Here is a 25,092-nt window from a genome sequence, read left to right as displayed (position 1 = left end):
ATGAGAGGAAGGAATCAGACTCTCCTCAGTGGAAATCACAATTTATTTTTTCAATTATGCAAAGCCAACAAGTCATCTAGAGAAGGAAAGAGATACAAATTTTGAAAACATTAAATGAAAGCAGAAGTAATATATAAATCTTTTGGAGAATATTGACCACATGTTTTGTCCATGGAGTGCTGACCACCAACCAGCTGATTAGAGGCATTTAGAGTATACTAGTGACATCTCTAGATTTTTTTTTTTTTTAAAAGTATTTTTAACAAATACATTTAGTGTGAATGCTATCATCTGTTTGGTTAGTATCAAAACCCAAATAACAGTGTTTATGAATCACCTGGTTTATTTCAGTGGACTGCACTTTATGATGACTGAGAACTACTTCAGTGCTTTAATATCTGTGGGTGTCTGAGATGATTCAATCAGCTGTGACTTGACTTGAACAAATTAGTGCGGTTCAGCGAATATATAGCAACTTCTTGGAGCTTATCCACAAAGATAACTAAGTGTATTACAATGATAAAGTTAGTGGAGGAAAATGATAAAATAAGTATTTTTTGTCATACAAAAATGGAAGTGCAGTCCACTGGGATAAAGAGGAGACTAAAGTTAAAAGTAAAATAATTTTCATTTCACAAGTAGACACTAGATATAAGAATCATTTGTTTCTTTCACCTTTTTGAGAATAAACTGTTCTGTTAAGGAGAAAGATATCATAGGGTGAAAAAACTGCTGTATATATAAGAAATAGATGTTGATTCATCAACAATAAACTGAGCTATTCCCTAAACAGGTAATAGCGTATTCAGTTTTTGATGAATAAAACCTCCAAGGCAATCATATAAAATCCCACAGGTAACTGAATGAGTATCTCTTTGCATTTTGAATGGCGAAATAAAGATATGGTGACAAATATTATCAGCAGTTTCCCTTCGTCACATGTTATCCACTCAGGAGGAACTGTAGATAGGCTTACTAATTTACTAAGAATGACGAAAAAAGCACCTTGTCCTGTCTCAAGGTTTGTAAGAGAATAGATTTAGAACAACAGTTCCTTTGTCTGCTGCTTTATGCAAAGAGAAGAGGAATGAGTGACTTTAAAGATTTAGTGAGCATTTACAGGTTGACGGCTTATAGCAACATGTAATCAGTACGAATGTCAGGTTTGCAGAACCATTGCCTGATATGATAGGATTGGTGACTTCTCAGTAAAGTGCTGAGAAGTCTTAAATTTTAGACACCCCATGCATCACCACAAAATCACAAAAAAAAATCTAAGTCCCTAGTGTTATGGCAGCACCCCAGAAATAAAAGGTTGAATCCACAGTGATTGATCTAATGTTATTTTCTTGATGTTGAGATTACTTTGGTAAACTATCTCAGGTTGCACATCCTGCTAATTTCTGATTAAATCAATGTGTTTGAAATGAATACCTATGTATTTACAAATGGAATAATTTACCTGTGTTTCATGAAAAACACAACATTTTAGCTACTGAGTCAATTATTAAATAATCAAAAGTTCAGATTCCCTTACAATGACAGTTTTAGGTCTTGGAGAGAAGGATATGGGTGATATGAAGCTCAAGATAAAACAAAAATATCAACTTGATACTTTTGCTTTCATAGTTCATGAACACTAAAACTGCATAAACCTATACTCTTTTACTTCCTTCATGTTTCCTACTGCTAGCGTAATTACTTAAATTTATAGTTCTACATAGAATGCTGGTTCCCAAGCCATGGTCCGGTAGCAGAATAAAACACGTCTCTGAGTAACCATACCAACAACATTATCACTAAGGGTTTGTTTTCAGTCAAAATACTGATTGTAGAGTAATGGCAGACAACCGCTCATTTTGTGAAATGATAGGAGTCACTGTTCTGAAATGCTTGATTTAAATGTAAACGTTACTGAATATATACTCTGGAGTATTTTTCTGATCTGACTTTATGCAATTAAGTAAGTTCATAAAGTATAAACTTATTCTTGAATTCAGGTATTAAGAACATTTGTCTTTTATATTACATGATGAGACTTATAATTGCTTTGTAACCTCTTAGTTTAGTGCTTTTATCTGATAACTGTGTCACAAAATGCAGGCTGCACATTGGTTTCCTTCCAAATAAAACTGATCATAGAAACAATTCTTACCAAAAAGAAAACACCAACAAATGCAAAAAACCATAAAGCTGCCAAGAAAAAAAAAATCTATATTTGACTTTATTAATACTCAGCTTTCCTTCAGAGTATTTTGTGATTTATGGAGCATCTATTGAGAAAGCATAATTTGTTGCTTAATTCCCACAAATTCATTCTGAAAATAGTTTCTTTTTTTTTTATTAAAGGCAGACTTGTTCCAAAATACTTTAAAAAAGAAGAGTGTATGGAACTGAAATAAAAGAAAAACCCAAATGGCCTCACTGCTGTTAGAATAATCATGTCAGATCATACTGAAGTTTGATAATGAGAAATCTATGCAGTCACATCAGCAAGATATGACCTGCAAGATACTAATTTTCTTTAGCACTAAAAATGTGTTGTCTGAAAGTCTACCAGCAATATGATCCATTAAGGAAAATGTAAAATCATTATATTAATTCTATTTAATACTTGAGGAACACAGCCTTGTCATGTAGAAGTTGTGTAAAAGACTCTTGTAGGAATTCATACTTATGCCCCGTAGTTGGTGTCTTTTTCACTCTTCTAGAGGTTAAAAAAAATATTTTCTGAGTAGTCTGAACACTTTCTATTTTATTGATGGAAGATGCCAATGTAATAAATGTAAAAGAAAATAATTTAAAAGAATCTAAGTGATAGAAAAATTACATTCATTAAATGTACATTATACTATTGTTAAGAACATGGATCAGGTCAATTAATATTTTTGATATGTGACACTCACTTTCCAGGGGCAGCCTTCAACATGATTTAGATGTATTTTTTTAAATTTACTATGGGCAAATCTATTTTCTATAAACTCAGACTTCTGTCTTTAATCCCTCTGAAAGAATAATTTACATCCTGGAGATGTAAATTCAGCCTGGAGAGGAGAAGGCTCAGAGGAGAGCTTGTAACCACCTTCCAGTACCTGAAGGGGCTACAAGAGAGCTGGGGAGGAACTGCTTACAAAGGCTTGTGGTGACAGGACAAGGGACAATGGGTATAAACTGGAGAGGGGCAGATTTAGACTAAACATTAGGAAGAATTTCTTCACCATGAGAATGATGAGACACTGGCACAGTTTGCCCAGGGAGGTTGTGGCTGCCCCAACCCTGGAGGTGTTGAAGGCCAGGTTGGTAAACTGTCAGGCCTTGGGCAGCCTGATCTAGTGGGAGGTGTCCCTGCCCATGACAAGGGGTTGGAACTGGATGGCCTTTAAGGTCCCTTCCAACCCAAACCATTCTATGATTCTATAATGCTTTTTTTTTTTCTTGTGTCTGTCATGCTTTTCCTTCAGAGTTGTCTCTGAACTTAATATTTGTGTTAGGAACGGTTGGACTCAATGATCCAGTGGGTCATTTCCAACCTGGTGATTCTATGATTCTATGATTTACGTTGTTGTAATCATAGAATTGTAGAATGGTTTGAGTTGGAAGGGAACATAGAGATCTACAGGGAATAATTCTGTTTTGCTGAGACACTGTTGAAAACACAGGATCAATTAATCAGTAGGAGGCAAATATATTTTAATTAAATATGCATACATTCATATGTCCAATGTTCAATACTGGATCTAACCTGTATCTTTGTTGGGAGACACTGCAATCTCCATGAAGAACAAAGAGTTTCAACTCATTCACACCTACTTTCTTTTCCTGTGGCTCTTAAACCTATAAATTCAGAATTCAGACACAACATATTTGAGTCTAAAAACAAGCTTCTAAACTAGCAAACATTTTAAAATATTGCCACTGAGTCATAATAAGTCAATTGTTGGTGATACGACTAAGATAAAATATACTTTCTGGTACAAGCTAATATGCATCTCCTAGGAAAACTACTTCTTAACAGCTTTAATACTCAAATATCTTCACCATGAGAGTAGTGAGACACTGGCACAGTTGCCCAGGGAAGTTGTGGCTGCCCCATCCCTGGAGGTGTTCAAGGCCAGGTTGGATGGGGCCTTGTGCAGCCTGATCTAGTGGGATGTCCCCGCCCATGGCAGGGGCGTTGGAACTGGATGATCTTTAAGGTCCCTTCCAATTTAACTATTCTATGATTCTGTGATTCTATGATTCTATGATATCTCATAGAATATACTGAATCACATCTGTACTCTGCGAAGTGGGACAAGCACATGCATCTTGCATCACAGTCTTACCCATCTTTAGTCTCAACAAACTGGTGTGCCACCACAATATGTTAAATTTTCACTTAAACGGTGCTCAGACAAAGGGATAATCATCTACCACTTTACAAGTCTAACTCTGTAAGTCAGATCACTGTGAACAAAATTGGGAGTGACTCCACCTAAGCCCATACAGTCTCTACTACTCATCTGACTCTCGGGTGAAGATTGCATTTTCATTCTTCTTTTTCATCTGCCTGCATCTTTGTGTTTTCTCCAGCCTCATTCTGACCTCCTGACTCCAGACTCATGCATGTTGTGAAACATTATCCCAGCGGCATTCATCTAGAGGCCTCAAATCTATCAGTCTCCTGCAGCCCTCTGGATTTGACTGGAGACAGTAAAAGGTACTTAGTAATATCCTTGCAGGAACACTCCAAAGATGCATCTCGATTGTGAACAAGCCTCCTTTTCAATTTCATCAGAACAAGAAAGAAGGTGGGGAATGGAAGTCAGTAGAGGCAAATTGAAATATACATTATTTGGTTTGGAAGGGTAAACTCTGCTTAATTGCCAGGAGGAAGTGTTTCATGCCTGACAATCCTGAATACTCGTGCTAAGCAGAGGAAGGAAATAATTTTCTCATGCATCTTGATTATTGATTACTCATCCCTACAACAGATCCTGGCTAGCACACAGGCAAAGTACAACCAGCCATGTTTCACAATCCTGGATGATTATCAACTTTAGGTGGGAACAAAAGATCTATAGGGGACCTATGGGACAGTGGGAAGCAGGCACTGAAATATTCCCAAAATACAGTGAATCAGATAACTTTGCACAAAAGCAAACTGGTGTCTTGTCCCAGTGCCAAGCATTTCCTGGCAGTGTGTTGAGCAGTAGTTAGTATCATCTTGCTTCTGTGCAGGGCACCGTGCTGCAGTGTCTCATCAATGGGTGCTCAGAGCCAGAACACTGGTTTTGTGCAGTTAAAATAACTGCTCTATCATTAATAATGCAGGCAGCTGGTTTTATTCCGCCCTTTCATGGCAATGAAAACCTTTGAACTGCTCTTGACTACAACCACTGTGTTATTAAAAATGAATTATTTCTGTTATACAGATAAATACCGTCTTTTTAAACAGAATGACCACAGATGACAGATGATAGCTTGTAGGATATAAGGATTTAGTTAGCCCATTTAAAGTTCCCTTGTACTAAAAGAGTCACAAGCAAATGCAAATTGCTTTTCATTGCAAACTATATTATCATATGTCTTCTCAATTTGATTAATGAATCAGGTTTTTTTTTAAGTGTCACATTAGCTGTACTATTCTAACAAGATTAGATTTCAGATATTTGGAGCTTTGTTTTACCTCCGCCCTTGAAACATTGATGTCCATATTTGTAGTGACTGGATTGGAGTAGAACTCATAAATTTTTGCTTTGAAAAAACATTAACCAACATTATAAAAGGAATATACACAAGAAAATGTTTCAAAGTCCACTTCATTGTTCTAGCTCTTGTAATTAATGTATCACAATTGTAATGTAATCAAGTATTTTGGATGGAACATAAAAAGCATGAAATTATGACTGGGATTATGGGAATGGAATTATGTATGAAAAGATTTCACAAGACACAAGCAATGCTGTGAAAATTTTAAGAATATATTATGCAGGGAAGGGATAACCTCATATTTACCGTGGTGTCCAGGGTTTATAGTGCTTGAAGAAATTTTCCAAAAAACGTCCTCAGAAATTACAACACAAAGTAGTTTACAATAGCAATTATATTTGATGTTGTCACTCTACACTTACTACTTGCATTTGAAATGGTTGTGGAACGGGGGTTATGGGAATTTATTTGGTCTGCTATATTAAGAAAAGAACAATATTTTACCTGGGGAGGGACTGAATTAATCCCCTGTTGGACAGGAAGATAAAATAGCATAACATTTTCTTATACATCTGATCTAATTCTGATTCAGCTATTGTACATTTGTGATGAATTTTTATTAAGTTTCTCACAGATATAATGGAGATCTAAAAAGATAAAACCAAGACTTTTACCTTTCTAATATGTCATTATAAAGCCAGTAATGAAGATGCATCACTACAGACTGAATCTTCATTTTCACTTAATCTTCCTCTGAAGTACATCTGTATCCAGAATTTTCCTTATGTAAAGATACACAAAACAATAGAAAGAATATATAAATTGTGTATTTTCTCGATTAATTTTGAAGGCTATGGTTTATGCAAAATTTTATAGGTGAGACACACTTTGTTTTCCAGGTGACCTGCACCCATCCTCTTCATTCAACATACATTTCCTGTACTTGTGTTGGCCCACCAAAATTAGATACAAGTAGATAATTCTATGATTTAAAATCATACGATACATAGTTGCTTATTTCATGCAAAAGCAGTATAAACTACAAACTAATTTTTGACTTTGGGCTATGGATATTGTCATGGTTTATCCCTGTCTGGGCCAATTTCAGCAGCTAAAACCAAGCAATTAGCTTCCCTGTTCCCTCCCCTCCACCCTCAGGGAAAGAAGGATGGCAAATGAAAGGAAAAAAGCCCTTGTGGGCTGGAAATTAAAACTACAGCTTTAATGAAGTAGTAGTAACAATAAAATAATTATAATATTGATAATAATAGCAACAACAATAACATCATCATCAACAAAACCAACAACAACAACAACAGAAAGAATAAAAATATATACAAATATGTGAGATTGAGCCCCCATCACACCCCTTGGTTACTGTACATCACCACAAACACTATAGAGCAGACATGAGGGAATGGGTTCGTGGCTAGGAGAGAGGTAGACTCAGGAACTGGATGCAGGAATGCACGGGTCAGGGATCAGGAGCAACCAGAGAGATGAGGTCCTCACTGGGCATCGGCCATCACAGAAGAGGGTGAGACCTTCATGATCTCTCATTTTTATATCAAGTATGACATATATGGGATGGAACACTCTGTTGGTCAGTTTGGGGTCACCTGTCCTGTTCATCCCTCCCTGCAGGTGTGGCCTTTTTCTGCCCGCTCAAAGAAGGCCTTAGTTACTATAGGAATTAGAATAAGCGGTGGCCTTACATCGGCATACCGATGACCAGTGTTAAGATTTCTAGAGAGAACACTGTCTGAAAAATAAGCAGTTAACTTTCAGAAAACGAAGTTACGTAGCCAAGACTTGGAATTAGAAAACTGACTCTAATTTAGCTCAAGCCAAAACAGACGTACACTTTGTGGGAAAGGGGAGAGGGCAGAAAGATGATGTGATACACTTCAATTTCGAGTTATAACATGGACCTTCAAATTGTGGTGTAAACAGAAGAGCTATTGTCAACATGAGTAAAGCTGATGTTTTTATAGGGAATCAAGCTTCGTAAATTTTTCAGATATGAAGAAGCGAAGATTATTTAGAAATCTTTGCCTCTAATTCTGCAAAACAGTAGTCACCAAAATGTTAGTATTCTGTACTAAAACTACAGGCTCGATCTTTCCAGAGTGTGCAGCCATGACAATGAAATCAACATTTGCTCTATAGAATGTGTATGTCTGTGAGGAATTTAAAATGAAACAGATGAAAATATATACCACATAAAACTCTATGACTTCTCATTTTACTTTAGCTGCTGAGAAAGGCTGAGTTACATCCTGTGAGGTATTAAAACTAACAGAGGACAATAATGGAAAATCCTTCCCAATCAGACTGAAATAATAAGTCAGTGTGGCTGTAACTTCTACGTTAATATAACCATTGTACCAACAATCGCTTTGTAGACCTGAATACTTACAATGTGCTAATCTGAGAATATTTTTCTTTCTTTTCTGAAGAAATAAAGTAGATTTTTACAAAGAGTCCTTGTTAATAAGCACATAGTTGCATTTTGGTACATAAAAGTTATATCACTGCAAGAAACAGCACCAAAATTTCACACTGAAACATTTTACTAATATATTATCTCTGCTGCTAATTCAACACAGCTTTATTATTTGATTTTTAGATTTCAATACTTGGCACAGTGTATTGTAAAATAAACTATGTTGACAACTTAAGAGGACTTGAAAAACGCTTATAGTACATTTGAACTTATAGTACCATTGAAACCCTCAGCATTAGTGAATTTTTTAAGCATGCTTTATGCCCGCTTCAGTACATAGCTTTAAAATCACAGAATCATAGAATCATTAGGTTGGAAAAGGCCTTTGAGATCATCAGTTCTAGCCATACCTGTTCACTAATAAATCATATCCCTAAGAACTTCATCTATCCACCTATTAAACACCTCCAGGGATGGTGACTCAATCACCTCCCTGGGCAGCCTGTTCCAGCGCTTTATATGAAGAAATTTTTCCTAATGTCCAGTCTAAACTTCCCCAGACACAGCTTAAGGCCATTCCCCTTTGTCCTATCGCCTGTCACCTGGGAGAAGAAACCAACACCCACTCCTCAGTAACCTCCTTTTACGTAGCTCTAGGAAGCGATATGATCTCCCCTCAGCCTCCTCTTCTCCACTCTAAACAACCCCAGTTCCCTCAGCCTATCCTTGTAAGACTTATTCTCCAGCCCCTTCATCAGTTTCGTTGCTCTTCTCTGGACAGACTACAGAGCCTCAATGTCTTTCTTGTGGTGAGGGGCCCAGAACTGAACACAGTATTCAAGGTGTGGTCTCACCAGTGCCAAGTACAGAGGCAGAACCACTTCCCTGGACCTGCTGGCCAAGCCATTTCTGATACAAACCAAGATGCTAGTGGCTTTCTTGGCCACTTGGGCACACCGCTGGCTCATGTTCATGTTGGCTGTCAACCAACACTTCCAGGTCCTTCTCCTCCAGGCAGCTTTCTAGCCCCCCCTTCCACAAGCCTGTAGTGTCCCAAGTGCAGGACTCTGCACTTGACCTTGTTAAATCTCGTCCTATTGGCTAATGACCCTCTCTATCTTTTTCTGTGCTTCGATATAGTCATATATTTGATATGCTTGTTTCAGTGACATATTTCTCTAGCAACAACATAAGAACAATCATTATTTTTCACGCTTAAGTCTGCACTCCAAATAAGTGTACAGAAAGTGATAATGTGTTTAGTGATTGTTCATTAAGCTCTGTGAAAAACATTAACAAAGTCTTCTCTAGGATACAGTCATATGAAGAAGTTACTTCATAGTAGGATAAAGTATGAATTTCTGAGGTATCAACTCTTGCATAACAGCCACCTAGTCACATAAAATTTTCAACTACAAATGCAAATGGTTCACCCATCTGTCGCTAAAAAATTCCAGGGCAATTTTCTCTGCAAATTCCCTATGTGTTTCTTCTGTGGTGTGTTGTGCTCTTTGGCTTTTACCTGTTCCTCTATCAAATATTTTGATTCTAATCTTAGCATAACTGAATATCTGTAAGTTTTACCTGTGAAAATCCGATGTCCCTTCAAGAGAGCATTATTACCAAAATTCAGATTATATTGCTTTCTGTTTTCGCATGAGTGGATAGTTGTAGGAGGCTCTGAAAATTACATTTCAAAAGCTAAGTACAATCTATACTAATACACTGATAATGCCCTCCAGTTAGCATGAACTATCTGTAACAGGGTACAGTATAGTTTGAGTGTTAATTATACATCTTTCAGTTACAAAACTTCATATTACTGATGAGAATGTAGTTTATGTAGTAAATGCATAAAGGGAATGTAAGTAACAAATATCTCTGTACCTGGGCATTTCCGAGTCTCTAATGTTTGCTAAAATATAAATTAATATTGAAATAATAGCTTCCAGCCATCATATGCTGACCAGTACAGAGTATACTCAGGGAGTTAAACATTAATTTTTCACGTCCCATGAAAGAGAAGGGCAGGTACATCTGAGGGTAAGAATCATGAATAAAACTACTTGAAAAATTATTCTAATGTTACAAGATTGTCTGCTGACATTTTGGATTTTGAGTTATTTTTCTTTAATGAGAGAACATTTTTAATAGTAGAAAGGCAAGTAAAGCAGTATGTAGCATTTGAGTATTCAGTGCTACATCATTTCAGGCATGTTTACATTGAAAAATAAAATGTACTTATTGTATATTTTTTTGCTGTAGTCTTCATTTAATCATTTCATTAATGACTTTCTATTCTTCTCTCTCTAAATTTATCATTGCTTGCATACTCTACTGTAGGTGGCTTTACTTAGAACGTCTCAGAAAGGAGCAGCAAATTAGTCTAATGCAAACTGAAAGACACAAAGCAAATGATGCAGCTGGGAGTTTAGCATCAACGTGGAAAGAGGTGATACTATAAGACATCTCGTCATTTATTTATCTCTACAAATAGAAGGAAGATCTTATAATTTAGGGCATGAAATAAAAATGGAGGGAAGCAATTGCTGAGAATAAACCAAAACATCTTTCTGAATGGACAAACAAATGCTCCATGCATGGAGAAAATCTGCATTTGTTCATCTGTGGAAGTGCATGTCCAACCAAGCATTTCCTGTGTTTCTGAAACATGGAGTCAGCTTGCATCATCAGTTATTTTAACTGCATTTGGAATATGGATCTAAATGAGAAAATAAAACAGCATAATCAAACTGAAATATAGGAAGCTAATGCTTTTTTTTTATTATTATTTGGGACAGGAAATAGAAAAGCAGTAGGAGAGGATTTAGAATAACAAGCCTCATAGAAAAAAAGAGATTATTAATAGTTTTGGCAAAAAAAAATGGCAGATTCATCTTGCATGATCCATTCAGCAAACTAGATATTACATTCTCTTTTCTGAAATTTCCTATACATTCTGCACCACATGCTTCTTCTCAGGGGGCTTCCATTACTATGTATGTGGTGCAATTATAGAAGAATCCTAGTGAGAGAAAGGATGTTGTGCAGAGGAGCAGCACATCCATTGACAAGATATTTGTTTCTAAGAGTTTGTGAAAGAAATGATGTATTTTTTACAATTGTTCATTTCTAGAATTCTTCCTCTCTCTTTTTGGAGATGATTTTAAGAAAAACAGCATTTATGTTCAGTTGGGGTATTTTTTGGTAGTTTGTTTTGCTTTGGTTTTAATTTGGAGAGAAATAAGATGGTTGGTTCAGTCTTAATCACACTTCAAGTGTTCTAGCTGCATAAGTTATGAAATATTTATTCTTATAGACATAGATTGTCCCATGGTATAGAAAACCCAGTTTTGAATCAGAATTAACTCCTGGAGGCAGGCACCAAGGTTAGTACCTGGTAACAGGGTGGTATAACAGTGTCTATTCTCCCATGTCCTGAAGAATTGGTCTGCACTGGTAAGATATCCTTGCTTTTAAAGATTGCTTAAGAAAAGTTAAGGAAGGAACAACATTTACCATTTACCACTAAAGTATATTGTATCAGGAATTGTAAACTCAGATACTGACTGGCAGGTTGTGGACTGGCTACTCTGAGTCATGCTTCACTGTCCTTGGCAGCCTAGGACTTCATGGTGAGTCATATCCTAAGGAGGATGCAGGTGGGATCACAGCATTAGACTCACTGATAAAAAATAGCTCTTCTGTTTATTTGCCAATTTCCAAATGTGTAAAGGTCATAGATGCACTTGGTCCTGCCATGGAGCAAATACTGTGCTAAACCCTGGGAGAGTTTGAAGCAGTCTGTGCTGGAGTAGGCAAAGGAAGATAATAAATTAAAATTACATTTAAAAGAGCCCTTTAGCCAAGGTGCAGAAAACTTCATTTCCAAATTTGCTGCTCTCTGATATATAGTTGATCACAGCACAGAAGGAACAAGTGGTATCCTCGCTATGTCTTTTAGCTAAACTAAAAGACTGAGGGCAACTATTTATACAGCATAGTACAGAAAGAGTTCTAGAGTAAAATAAAAGCAGAGAACGAAAGTGACTTCACACTTGTGGCATTGGTACTCTTGGAACACTCCAGTTGTAAGGATGGCACTGACAAACTGAGTAAAGTCCAGTAGAGCACTATCAAACTGTTCAGAGAGCTGGAGCATATGAGAGTCTGGCAGGTGCATCTCATTATTGTGAAGATGGAAAGGCTAAAGACAGAACTATGTGTCTTCCCACTGTCTATAAATTCCCAATGAGCAGTTGCAGAGAAGGCAAGAGCCAGGCTCTTCTAGGAGGTGCATAGAAGAACAAGGGACAATTGACATAAATTGCAATAAAGGGAAATCTAACTAAACATTTTGGGCAAGGGTTATTGTCGAGAGGGTGGTTAAGCACAAGAACAAATTACTGGCACAGATGGTGGAATTTCTATCTCTGGAGGTACTCAAGTCTCAGCTGGGCAAGGTGATGAGTGAACGGCTCTTAAGTGGAAGCTAGTCCTATTCTGAGACAAGGATTGGGTCAGATGATTTAAAAAAATCACTTCTGACCTAAGCCATTCCCTGATTATCCTACTACGGATAAAATTTTGACACTCTTAAAGTGCTGAAATCCTCCACACGCTTATATTCGTAAAATCACTTGCCAACAATGACGTTTAAAAAAATAATTGTCAGAAAATAAAATACCTGAAGGGCATCAGAAAATATTTTTAAAATAAGGATGATTTTTATGCAAAAGAAATAAACCCCCCAACAAATTAGAACTCTTTTGTATAATGGTATGTTTTAATAAAATACACCATGTTGGCACAAAACAAAATAAAATATATTGGTACAAAGTAATCATTGGCTGAACACTGTTCAGGCAGAGAGGATCTCATGAGGAAAGATAATTTGCATGTTTCATTAGTCTGTGTACAGTATGAGCTTCCATGCTTCACTGAATGTGACACTGGTAGTTGCTTCCAAACTTCCAAAATCCTTCCCACCCCCACAACAAAAAGGGAGAGGGAAATGAGAGGAAGAAAACTTGTGGGTTGGAAACTAAAAATACAGCTTTAATGAAATTGTAACAATAATAATAATAATAATAATAATAATAATAATAATAATAATAATAATTAGAAAGTAATAAAATATACACAAATATGTGAGAAGCTGCCTCCCCTCCCTTGTTGACCGTCCATCACCACAAATGCTGCAGAGCAGACATGAGGGAATGGATCCAGAGCTAGGAAGGAGCTGGACTCAGGAACTGGATTCAGGAATACACAGATCTGGGATGAGGAGCAACTAGACAGACGAGGACCCCACTGGACATTGGCCATCACAGAAGATGGCGAGATCTTCTTGATCTCTCAATTTTATACCGAGTATGACCTATACAGCATGGAATACCCTGCTGGTCAGTTTAGGGTCACCTGCCTTATTTACCTCTCCTTGCAGATGCAGTTCTTTTTCCACCAGCTTGAGGATGGCCTTGGTTAAGTATAAGCATTGGCCTTTTTGTATGCCAATGCCCTGTGTTATCACTTTAAAGAAGAACACTGTCTCTAAAACACACAGTTAATTTTCAGAGAATGAAGTTACTTACGGCAACTGAGTTAATCACAAAACTGACTCTAAGTTACCTCAAACTACAACAGATAGTTCTGAAGAGCAATGAAAACTTACTTTCTCCTGATATATTAATGAAACTTCAATTTCTTACGAAGATACATTTTCAGCACCAGCAGATATGTTACAAAGATGGAAAGATGATGTCATCTATTACGCTTCTACGAAAATTATGTACATGTTTGTGTTCAGTAGTAGTGAAGGTTGTGCCGCTTTGTGGTCATACGTTTGTGCAAAGTATCTTTATATGTACCTGTATCTAACCCGTGATCAGTATACATACCTATACCTAACTGTCTTCCAGCACTGCAATTCTAGATTGCCTGACTGTTGTGAGAAGGATCCCACACTCATAGAGAGGAAAGTGCTGGAATATCTTAAGGACATTGTGTTTTCTTCTGGAGGGGGGAGTTGCTGTATTGAATGGAAGTCAAATATGATCAAGCATTGCATGGTGTAGTAGCACTTTGAATACATTCAAGTGTAGTAGAGTACATGCCATAACAACCACACTGCATCCCTTTTGCATTGCTTCAGAATGTACTTGCAAAGTTTTTCCAGCACAGTATTTCTGTTTTCTCAAACTTTAGTGGTGATTGGTCTCGCTGCAATCTCCAAAGGGTGACCCCAAAAAGCAAACACCGTTACTAAATCCCAAGCCCTCCCACCAGCTGAGATTAGGTTCCACATAATTTACAGAGAAGAATTTACAATCAACTTTTAAAGCCTGTTTTGTGGTTAACAAAAAGCAATTTTTTAGTGAACTAAATAGTTGGAATTACTACATATAGTTACAGAGGTGCTCAACTGTGAGAAGATAAATTGTTAGAATACCACTGAAGACAGATGGACTCCAGGAAGACCTCAGCGTTTTGGTGCCCTGAGGAAGGGTGATTATGGGTTTTGAAGTGTTTACCTCAACTAGATGATTACCAGCTACTTTTTACTGAGACAAATTTAGAAATTAGAAAGTGTCATTAAAAATTGTACGCTGTGCTAAGTCTCCTGCAATAGCAACAGTTATTACTCTGTTGTTTATTCAGTTTTGAAAAAATGCACTCAAACTCTCTATATTCTCCACAAACTCCGCAATCCATTTTTTAATTTTACATCATTCATGCAGTATAATGGATAGTAAGTTTGGTACAGGAATTGCTTTATTTCTAAAAAATAATGTTAAATATTCATTCAGACTATGCTATTTTAGGGGTTTCATCAGAAAAAAAAAAGTTTACATGCCCATTATAAACAGTATAAATAAAGGTTCAACTTCAATGGTTAAGCATCTGCAGAAGAATGTTATTTTAACATTAGCTCATGTATTTTAATTTCACTTAACTGAATGAGGCATATTTTTCTTTTGTACCAAGTTCTTGTACCTAAATTGTTTTATTTCAGAAAGGCTGCTTTTCCATAGATTTATGTTACCTCTATCTGTACTTCAGTGATTTGCAAGTACAGCAAGGATTTGTTTCACAGAAATTTCCTATCTTGTTTGCTCTTGATGAATGTCAAACACTCATCACTCTACATAATTTTTTAGTCATTTTTGACTGTTCATTAAAAAAATATGTTCTGTTCTCTGTATTGGGTTTTGTGCTAAACTTTTATTGGTTTTTGATACTATAGATATGATTTCACACTGTAGGACATCATGCTGAAACAATGGTCATGGGGAAAGGTCTGAGGCTTTTTTGTACTCGGAAAATACTATAGTTAGTAAGGCAGTCAACTATATTAAGATTCAAAGATTGATGTATAAATTACTTTTTAAAGTTTTGTTTCTGTTTATAAAAATCTCTAGATCTCCTAGTAAGAATAACAGTTTCAGAATCTGATGCCTTGTTTAGGATTATGTTGGTTTTCCAGAGAGATGAGGATTATGCAGTCACACTTTTTTGAGTGCTGGCTATTTCCCTCTGTCAGTACCACCCTAGTGACTTTCAGATCCTTTTCTGATGGATGGAATCAAGATGGAAGGATAAATATTCCAATTACATGATGTTTGTGCAACTTGTGGAAGCCATCATAGAGACTGATTGTGAGGTGCCAATGTGTGTCTGGTGAGAGGTATACTGAAAAGTGTTTTTTCAGCTAGTATTTGTTTTGTTTGACCTACTGGCTGATTATCAGGTGTAGTTATGAGAGTTGCTTTCTTTCATTTAGGTAATGGACAATTTGTGGACAACAGATGTGTCTTGAAGTACTGAACAGGATCGTTAAAGGATTTTTGCCATAACTGTTATAGTATCAGTGGTCCAGCTAGCTAGTTAGAAATAGGTTCATCCTATGAAGCATTTATTTTGCCATTGAGCTACAGACACATTTCCTATGCTGCTTCTCTGTCCGAGGTGGTGTGGTGCATTAGCCAATCTTCATGCCTTGGAGCCTGATGTAACCACAGTTGGGTTATTAATTCATGTTTCTCAAACGATTGTGCATAAAAGATTTAATAGCTCTGAAACATCCTTTGTTTATCTGTCTAGAAATGAATAATTTCCATGGAGACCTCTTTAAGGCTTTTATGTCTTGAATAAATAACAGTTATGAATAGTTGAGATTCTCTTGTCAGTCAGTAACTGATCCTTTTAACAGTGAAGCATCTCATTGCTTACATATTTCTAAACCCGATATGCTTTTAACAGTTTTCAGTAAATAGAAAAATCCTGTAACATCTCACCCTTGATTAATACTTTGGTCACTGAACAAGAGTTTTCAAGGTAATAAGAGGGTCAAATTCCTACATGACTATAGGCATGCAGCTTAAAAGTCATGCATTAGTTTGTATACCTTAAAGTTTGCATACCAGAATGTTAAATCGGGCTCAGTGAAAAAAAAAACCAAACACTGGAATTTGAGTTAAGGTGTTTGTAAAACACTTATTTTTCTTGATTCTTTTTTTTGGTCTCATGCTTCTATCTAAATTCTTTAGCAGTTTGTCCCTCATAGGTTAACATTGGCTTTTTCTCTTATTTTCTAAGGCAAAAAGTATATGAATGGCCTGAAAACTTATGAATCCTTATTTATTATGAATCAACAGTTTGAAAGTTTATTACAGTGCAAGAAGGCATAAGTTTATTATAAGGAAGACATAAGTTTATTATAAGGCTTTCATGATTATTTCTGAAAAGTAATATCTGAACATTGTTCCTTGAGCTCTGATGCATTAATCCTTTTTCCTTGACACAGAAGGCTAGATTTTTTTATATTTCACAGGGAATGTTTTCAGACATTTTGCCTTGAGTGGAAGCTATCAGCACAAAGAAAGCAGTACCTATTACACACATTCCATTCCCTTCATGGTTTTTACATCAGCCTCCTAATGCTGTTGGTTTATCATGCTGTGTATCAATAATTCTTATTTCATTTTCAAATACTAATTAAAACAAACAAAATTTCTAATCAGTTATTTTGGAGGTAGATTTATTTTCCTCATGTAGAAAGAAAATTGTAGTTGCAAGGAAAACCTGTACTGTGCTGGTTCTGAGGCAGTCTGGGCTTTCAGGAAGGTAAATGAAACAGACACTTACTGGCCTTCAGAAATTTAAATAAGTATGTTTTACCTGTATTCATGTTACTTCATATCTGAAAGTAGAAAACACACATTTTAGCTGCAATTTAGATGTGAAAATAATCTTAACACATAAGGCTTTGGTATTATGTGCCAAATATCCCATAGAAATATCTGGTAACATGAATTTTTATCATTTTAACATGAAATCGATGGAATTATTGATTTGGATGTTACAAATTAAAAACAAAGAAATGCTATGAAGGCCTACTGCAATGCTTCAGCCAAAAGCTAGGAAGCTGTTTTAAAATTAATTTAATCTTCGTTATAATCTGTCATTACATCTCAGTAAATATGTATTCAGACACTGGAGAGGAGTCACAATTTTACTATTGTTCCATAAACAGTAATACAAAATTTCTTTTATGTATTTATACGTCTGTGTGTATGTGAATCAGTCTGTGACTCAGTTACATTAATAAAATTTACTTGTACATCTAGAATAACATCGCATAACATAGCATAGCATAGCATAAGGTAGAATAGAACACAACAGTAGTTCAGTTGAAAGCAACCCACATTGATAATCTAGTCCAACTGCCTAACCACTTCACAGATGACCAAAAGTTCCTCTTTAGGAAGCCTGTATTTGGCCACAATCTTGGTAAAGAAAGGATTCCTATTATCCAGTCTAAACCTTTCTCCTGGCAGAGCTTTATTCCTACCTGTTCTGTCACCAGACTCCAGGGTCAAGACCTCAGCACCTCCATCTCCACTTTCACTCATCAGGAAGCTGTAGAGAGGAGGGTTGCCCCTAAGCATCCTTTTCTCCAAACTGCACAAATCCAAGGTGCTTAGGCAGTCCTCATAGAATATGCCTTCCAGCCCTCCCACCAGCTTTGTTGCCCTTCTGTTGAATCATTCAAAGACGTTCAGATCCTTCTTAAATTGTGGGACAAAGAACTGGAGACAATAAGCAAGATGAGGTGTTGTCATTGCTAGCATGACTATTTATAATGAGAACCAAAGAAAATGTCTAAGAAATGTGACTCAAGATTCACAAATTTCTCTTCCATCATGGGAACTAACATTTATAAACAATGAAAACAAAAGATCCAAAGAGATTTTGAGAAACCATATTTCCCAGATGAATTTTATGTGCTTAAGAGATATTCTCTTTCTGTACATTTTGACATTCCTTATAAGTTGTGGGTTCTGGGAGGATTTTAGTTTTGATTTTTTTTTTAAACTTCTAATTTCATTCTTCTTTTGCTTTCTTTTTTTTGCATTTTGGAATCAATAGAAACATTATTGCCCTGGTAACTCCAATGCAAACTTTATTTCAATTGTAATAACATAATATACCGACCTTGAAGAGTATTTTGTGTGAAGTCTCCAAACTGTGGGTATATCTTACGATTCTGTTACTAACCGTTCACTGGGTGACATAAAATACTGACTCACAGTGGGCCCACATAGTTTATTTTTAGTGTTCTTTTTCTTTTGTGGTTTTGTATGGAATATCTATTACGTGAAGAATTACCATGAGGTATTTAAAAGTTTGAGATTTGTCTACCAAAGAGAGCAGTGAAATTAGGCATAAGCTGAGCGAGGGGACAATCTGAACATTCACAGTACAATGAAGAAGCCACACAGGGAGCAGAACAGCAAACTGGGAAGGGAAATCCACCTGCTTTTTCTCTACAGATATTAGAGGACCATAGCAAGACTGAATGTGTAAACTAGATGTCACTTAAGAGTTTAGAGAATTTATGGCATGATCAGATAATGTCTTATACTTTACATCAAGTAGGAGGACAAGGTGTACACAAAACAGTATTATTAACTCTACAAGGCAGTTGCTGCAAATACAGAAAAACCTTACTACTATTTTTTTCCAATTGTTTAGACTCTCTATAGATGTTTCTTGTAGGTATTTATGACTGGTACTACAAGTACGTCAGGAATTATCAGTATCTTCATACAAAATCTGTTATATTACTTGGAATTATCATTGGTAGCTTAATGCATTTAAAAGATTTTCAGATTTCAAGTAAATATTTTGATAATTTATTTGGACAGGCAAATAGGTAGAAACATTTTTGTGTTACATGATGGAAATAAAAAAGCTTTTTGTGTAATGGCCATCTCACTAGTGATCTAAAATTTGCTTAATACTTACAAATTAATATCTTATATTGCATATCTTTGAAAGTCTTTTTTCAAATTCATCTGCTATTTTTTATTGTGATGAATAGGTATACAAGCTTTCTTTAGTAACCTTTAAGCACAAGTGAAATATTTTTAAATTGCAAAAAATAACTACATCAAAAGTGAAGTTCTATAAGCAGACAAAAAGAAAGGTCTGTAATAGACTGGCAGATGAAAGTATGTGATTTTTAATATAATTATATCTTGTATTAGTATTCTGTCAAAGTAAAGGAGAACAAAAAGAAATCACTGAAAATATTAAAGGAACACTTCACAGACATTTTTTCTGCCACCCTTTTTAATTACTTTTGCCATGACTGTTTCTTTAGGAATATCATATTTATGACACTACCGTGCACTATAAATTTTTTTCTTCTTCCACCAATAGTAGCATTAGAAACATCAGGAATAATGGACCACCAGTGCTATTAGTAGCACTATATTTGCCTTATACTTAAGTGGATGATAAATTATTGCATCATATTACTTTAACATTTTATTTAATTTTTCATGATCTATTCATAATTGATTTACTACATCAGAAGTTAGTCATAGCAGACTTACTGCTCTGCTTCCCCTGTTACTATAACTATACTGGGTTCAAATGATTTGTTGAGGGAATCCACTGAGAATTAGCTGCCCAGCTACTGAAAAAGAAGGATAACCTTTTAATTTGACAAAAAAATTCTGAGATTGGCAGGTAACAGGCTTAATGCCCATCGTCAGGACAGGATTAAAAAAAAAAAATCCAATTCACTTCTCACTGTCTATGAAATATAGTGGGAAAACTTCCTAGAACAAGTTGTATTTTCTTTGGTCAGTAAAGAGAAAAGATGCTTGTAGTTTCTTCTCTTAAGGTCTGGTTGCTTAATGCATAGCGTGGTCTTGTTGTTTTCAACTGTTTCAACAGCTGTCATTCCTAGGAGCTTTTCTTAGCACGTAGCTGTTGGTAAGAATATTCCTTGCATCCTAGCTAAAATGTCTTGCTTTTAATCTATGACTGTGAGATAGGTAGCAGTAAGCAGATAGGTAATATTCCAGCTCAGAGACCTTATCTTATCAAACAGTAAAAACTGCTTCAATCATGAGTAACATAACAGTGACATTTATGTTTTACTATTAAGTACTGAAATAAGGACTCATAATTAAAGAAGGTTCTTACTGTCAATTCACTTAGTCTTATAAACGTGGCATGTACCTCTAAGACCAGACTGCAGCTGGTATTGTCAGAAACTGAAAGCTGGAAACTGGGGAAGTCAGTCCTGAGAGACTGAAACAATAAGCAGCTCCCAAGATTTCAAACATACACCTCTTCTCAGCTGGCAGATAATTTTTCTAATAACAATTAAAGTATTAAACAAACATATCAATCAAGCCTTAGATTTATGACACTTCCAGCGTTAGCACTACGTTGTTGTTTCTGACAGTCACATTGTGAGATGGTTCTTAGTTTCCAAGTCAAGATGCAGCCTAGAGAGGTCTTCAGCAAGAGGGGCCAAGGCCAAAGTGAAAATCTCTCTTCAGCATACTTGTTTATGTTTGAGCTGGTGTTTATGTATACTGTTACAGTAGAGGAAGACTAGTCTAATCCAAAGGTGTTCTTTCACAGGTTAAACAACCTTGACAGTGCTAACCTCTTCTTGCAGCTCCATGTGCTTATCACCTCTTTTCAGATTGGGTATGTGACTGCAAAATGAATAATTTCATTCCTTCAAGTAGTTACAGAATATTATTTTAGTTTTACTGTTTTCACCCTATTAAGTCAAAAAGGCAGATTATACAAAATATGTCACAGCCTATCTGAAACTGTAGTCTTTCAGTATGCCTATGTGCAAATCAAACAGAATTATTTGAGTTTCTCCTTCCAGTCAAGCAGGTTTGTAGTAACTTGGATTCAAGGCAAAGAGGATGTGTTGTTCAAAATACATTTCTCATAAGGGCCTATCTTTTTGTTATTTTGAGACAAACTCAAGACTTCCCAGTTTCCAGTATAAACAGAAGATCTATTTTAAAGGATTCACTTTAAATGAACAAAGACTTTGCTTCAAGTATTCACCATCAAAAGCACTAAAAGTATTATTTTGAGGATTTTGAGGACAGACTGTTTCAGTTAACAGATCTGTTATCCAAACAAATAATCATTTAAGTCCAGAACAGAATCAAGTCCTTCTATTAAAAAGGATTCAGTACCTGATCATCACTGAATTTTTCTCTGTAGTAGGGAGTAGACCACTTTGAGTATTTCAGGTTTTATGTTCTTTCTCAGATTCCTTGGCTTATATCACTTACTCATAACCACAAAGCAACTTGTACCTGTAGTGAGATGGCAGGTATTTGACTTTGTGTAATAATCTATATGCAATTCTGTCGGTTGTTCTACTCTTAGTAGACCACTTAAAAAATTCTTAATATAACAATCATAAAAGTGAAATCAGAGACACTGATTCGTCCGGTTCCTCTCGAGGGAAGTCATCTTACATCAGCTTCATTAGTCATCTTACTTCAGCTTCATTCTACAGCAGAGTAGATGGTGTTTAAAGTAAACCATGCCACATATGACTAATCTTTTCGATCTGCATTTGTAAGACATGCAGAGAGATGACGAGTATCACATGCATTTGTTTAATGTATGTGCACAAGAGGCTGCTCTATTTTGGTCTCTTTCCTATGTAACTATTTTGGTGAGTGGCAGGGGGAAAAGGAGGAGCGTACAACCATTTTGGGAGGGGGATTTTGAAAGCTTGATTGGAACAGTGACTCTGATTAGGCTGACCCATATCTTGCTAATTCTGACTGCATGACAAGTGCTACTGTATGGCTGGTCTGTCACACAGAATAATGTTCTGTGCAGCAGTAGCAAGCCTTAACATACTCAAATCAACAAGTTTGCGCTAAAGTCTTTCTGAGAAAGAAACTCAGATCCTTGTGTGAGTCTCTCAGGATGGTTAGGATTTTAAATCAGAATCTTATACAACTGGCCAACAGTTTGAAAATAGAAAGGAACAGAAATAAGAGCATAAATTTGGAATGACACCTGTAATAGCACTGTCGGTGCAATGCATTTGTGTGACATTTAGGAAGCTATTAAACAGACAGGTTGTATAAGGATTAATACAATCATTTTGAAAAGAAGAAACACAGTAAGGAAACATTTGCACTGATTAATTTATTAGGCTTTGAAAAGCAAGCAAATCATGAAGAACGCTACATACTCTAGAACAGCCTGATAGAAATACAAGTTCAGGAAAGTATTTAGTACTTAAAACAAGCGTACTTATTTTTCAACATTCTAATTTGTACTTTTCTGCTCATACTAATTACTTAAAATAATGTGAACTTATCCAATCATTAGATTTAAGTTTTGTTTTAGCCAAAAATATCTTGAACTAAGGAATTGAGAAAATAGCAATCTTTTGATTTCACCTTAAGTCCAATTTTCAGTTAAAACAACCAAACAACCCAAGAACTTCTTGAAAATTAGTTGAGCTAAAAATTAAATTGGAGAATGCTTTAAAAACATACCATTGGAAATAATAGATTCAGATGCATTTTACTGACTACCACAAAGTGATAAAAGGATTAAATCTTCTATTTTCTCAATATTGGAGTCTAAAACTGAGCATCTTCACTACACCTTGAAATCCAGATATATTAAAGTTTCATTCAAGCAAAAAATAATCTTAGATTTCAACATATCTCAGAGATTAATATGTTCAGGTAATAATTCTAATTAATCTTTTCTTATTTTAAGAAATTTATGATATAATATTTTTTCCAAGTTAATTAATGTAAGGCCTTTCCTGTAATACTTTCTGCTTTGCTTAGCTGAGTGCTTTCATCAATTTTAATGAAGAATCTGTCAATTTTGGAAGAAGTTAAAGCAAATGTGAAAATAAATTTTGCACTTTTGGGCAGTATGGATAGGCAGGTTAGGCAGGAGAATTGGTAGTATATTATATAACGGAGTTAAGATAAATCAGAAGGAACTACTAATACTCTTGGTTGTCTCTTAATATACAGGGACTGAATTTAATTAAAAAACTGGTGCTGACATAAAATCCCTTATAAAAATTAAGAAAATAAATAGAATCAACACATATTTAATAAGATTTATCAGTACTGTTTCTTTTAATTTCTTCCCTTTTTAACAAAAAAATAAAAGGAAGAATTATTTTTCTTTTCTTTCCTCTTGTTTGTCTAAATAAAATAAGCCAGTATGACAAAAATTCTCCTTTCATGGAGAGTTGTGTCCTTATTTGCATAGATATCTCTTTCTGCCATACAGCAATGCCTGCTTATGTGTCACTAAGAATATCCATTCATTATTTTTCTGATTACAGCGTTTCCTCTTCTCTTCTCTTCTCTTCTCTTCTCTTCTCTTCTCTTCTCTTCTCTTCTCTTCTCTTCTCTTCTCTTCTCTTCTCTTCTCTTCTCTTCTCTTCTCTTCTCTTCTCTTCTCTTCTCTTCTCTTCTCACTGTTCATATCCACAACAAAGATGTTAAACTACACCTATGCTGATACCAAACCGTGCGGAATGCCACTCGTCGTTGGTCTTTATTTGGACATTGAGCCATTGACTTTGAGTGTGACCATCCTTACGCAGTGAGTGACAGAGCCATCAAATCCATGTGTCTCCAATGTGGGCACAAGGATATCGTGCAGGACAGTGTTGAATGTTTTGCACAGGTCCCTGTAGCCGATGTCAGTAACTCTTCCTGTATCCACCAAAGCTGTAGCCCCACTGTACAAGTTCACCAAATTTATCAGGCAGGATTTACCCTTAGTGAAGCCATGTTGACTGTCACTCATCCCCTCCTTATTTTCCATGTGCCTCAGCAGAATCTCCAGGCATCAAGGGATTGATTGGCCTATAGCTCCCTGGATCTTCCTTTTTTCCTTTCTTTCCTTTTTTTTTTTTTCAAAAATGGGAGTTGCATTTCCCCTTTTCCAGTCAGTGGAAACTTGCCCAGATTGCCATGACTTCTCAAACATGACAGATAGTGGCTTAGCAACTCCAAGTTCCCTCAGGACCTGTGGCTGCACCTCGTCATGTCCCACGGGCTTGTGCTGCTTCAGGTTCACTAGTGTGAATATTTCTGAATGTTTGTGTCCTTTGACAGATGAATCATAAAGAACACATACAATATTTTTCTTTAGTATCAGCATGATGAGAACATGAGAATATTAATTTGATAGCTGAAATCAGTTCTGAAACAAAAACAAGTTCATGAAGTGCATGTTCAGAACAATGCTGCCTGATTAACATTCTGCTTATTTGTAGAGATAACCCATAATTAGTTATTTTTCATGAAAAAATGGAGGTCAGATGGTGATTTGTGAGGAGAATACAATGACTATTTACTGCAGCAACCACTGAACTGTATGACAAATACTTTCTCATAAGACCAAGAAAGAATACTCATAAGAAAGACTAGTTCCCTCCTCTCCTTCGAACTGTCCCTGCTAACTGATGTTATTCTCTATATATATGTTCGTAAATCATTCCTTTCCTTTCCATAAAAAGCAATTATAAGACATTTCACAAGTAACTGCCAAACATACATACAAACATGGAAGAAAAAGTTACAAATATGCAGTTTTGTGGTGTCCCTTTT

The sequence above is a fragment of the Cuculus canorus genome, chromosome Z (assembly GCF_017976375.1).
Source record: "Cuculus canorus isolate bCucCan1 chromosome Z, bCucCan1.pri, whole genome shotgun sequence".
Lineage (NCBI taxonomy): Eukaryota > Metazoa > Chordata > Aves > Cuculiformes > Cuculidae > Cuculus > Cuculus canorus.
The sequence above is the reverse complement of the archived record's forward strand: the minus strand, read 5'-3'. Positions refer to the sequence as shown.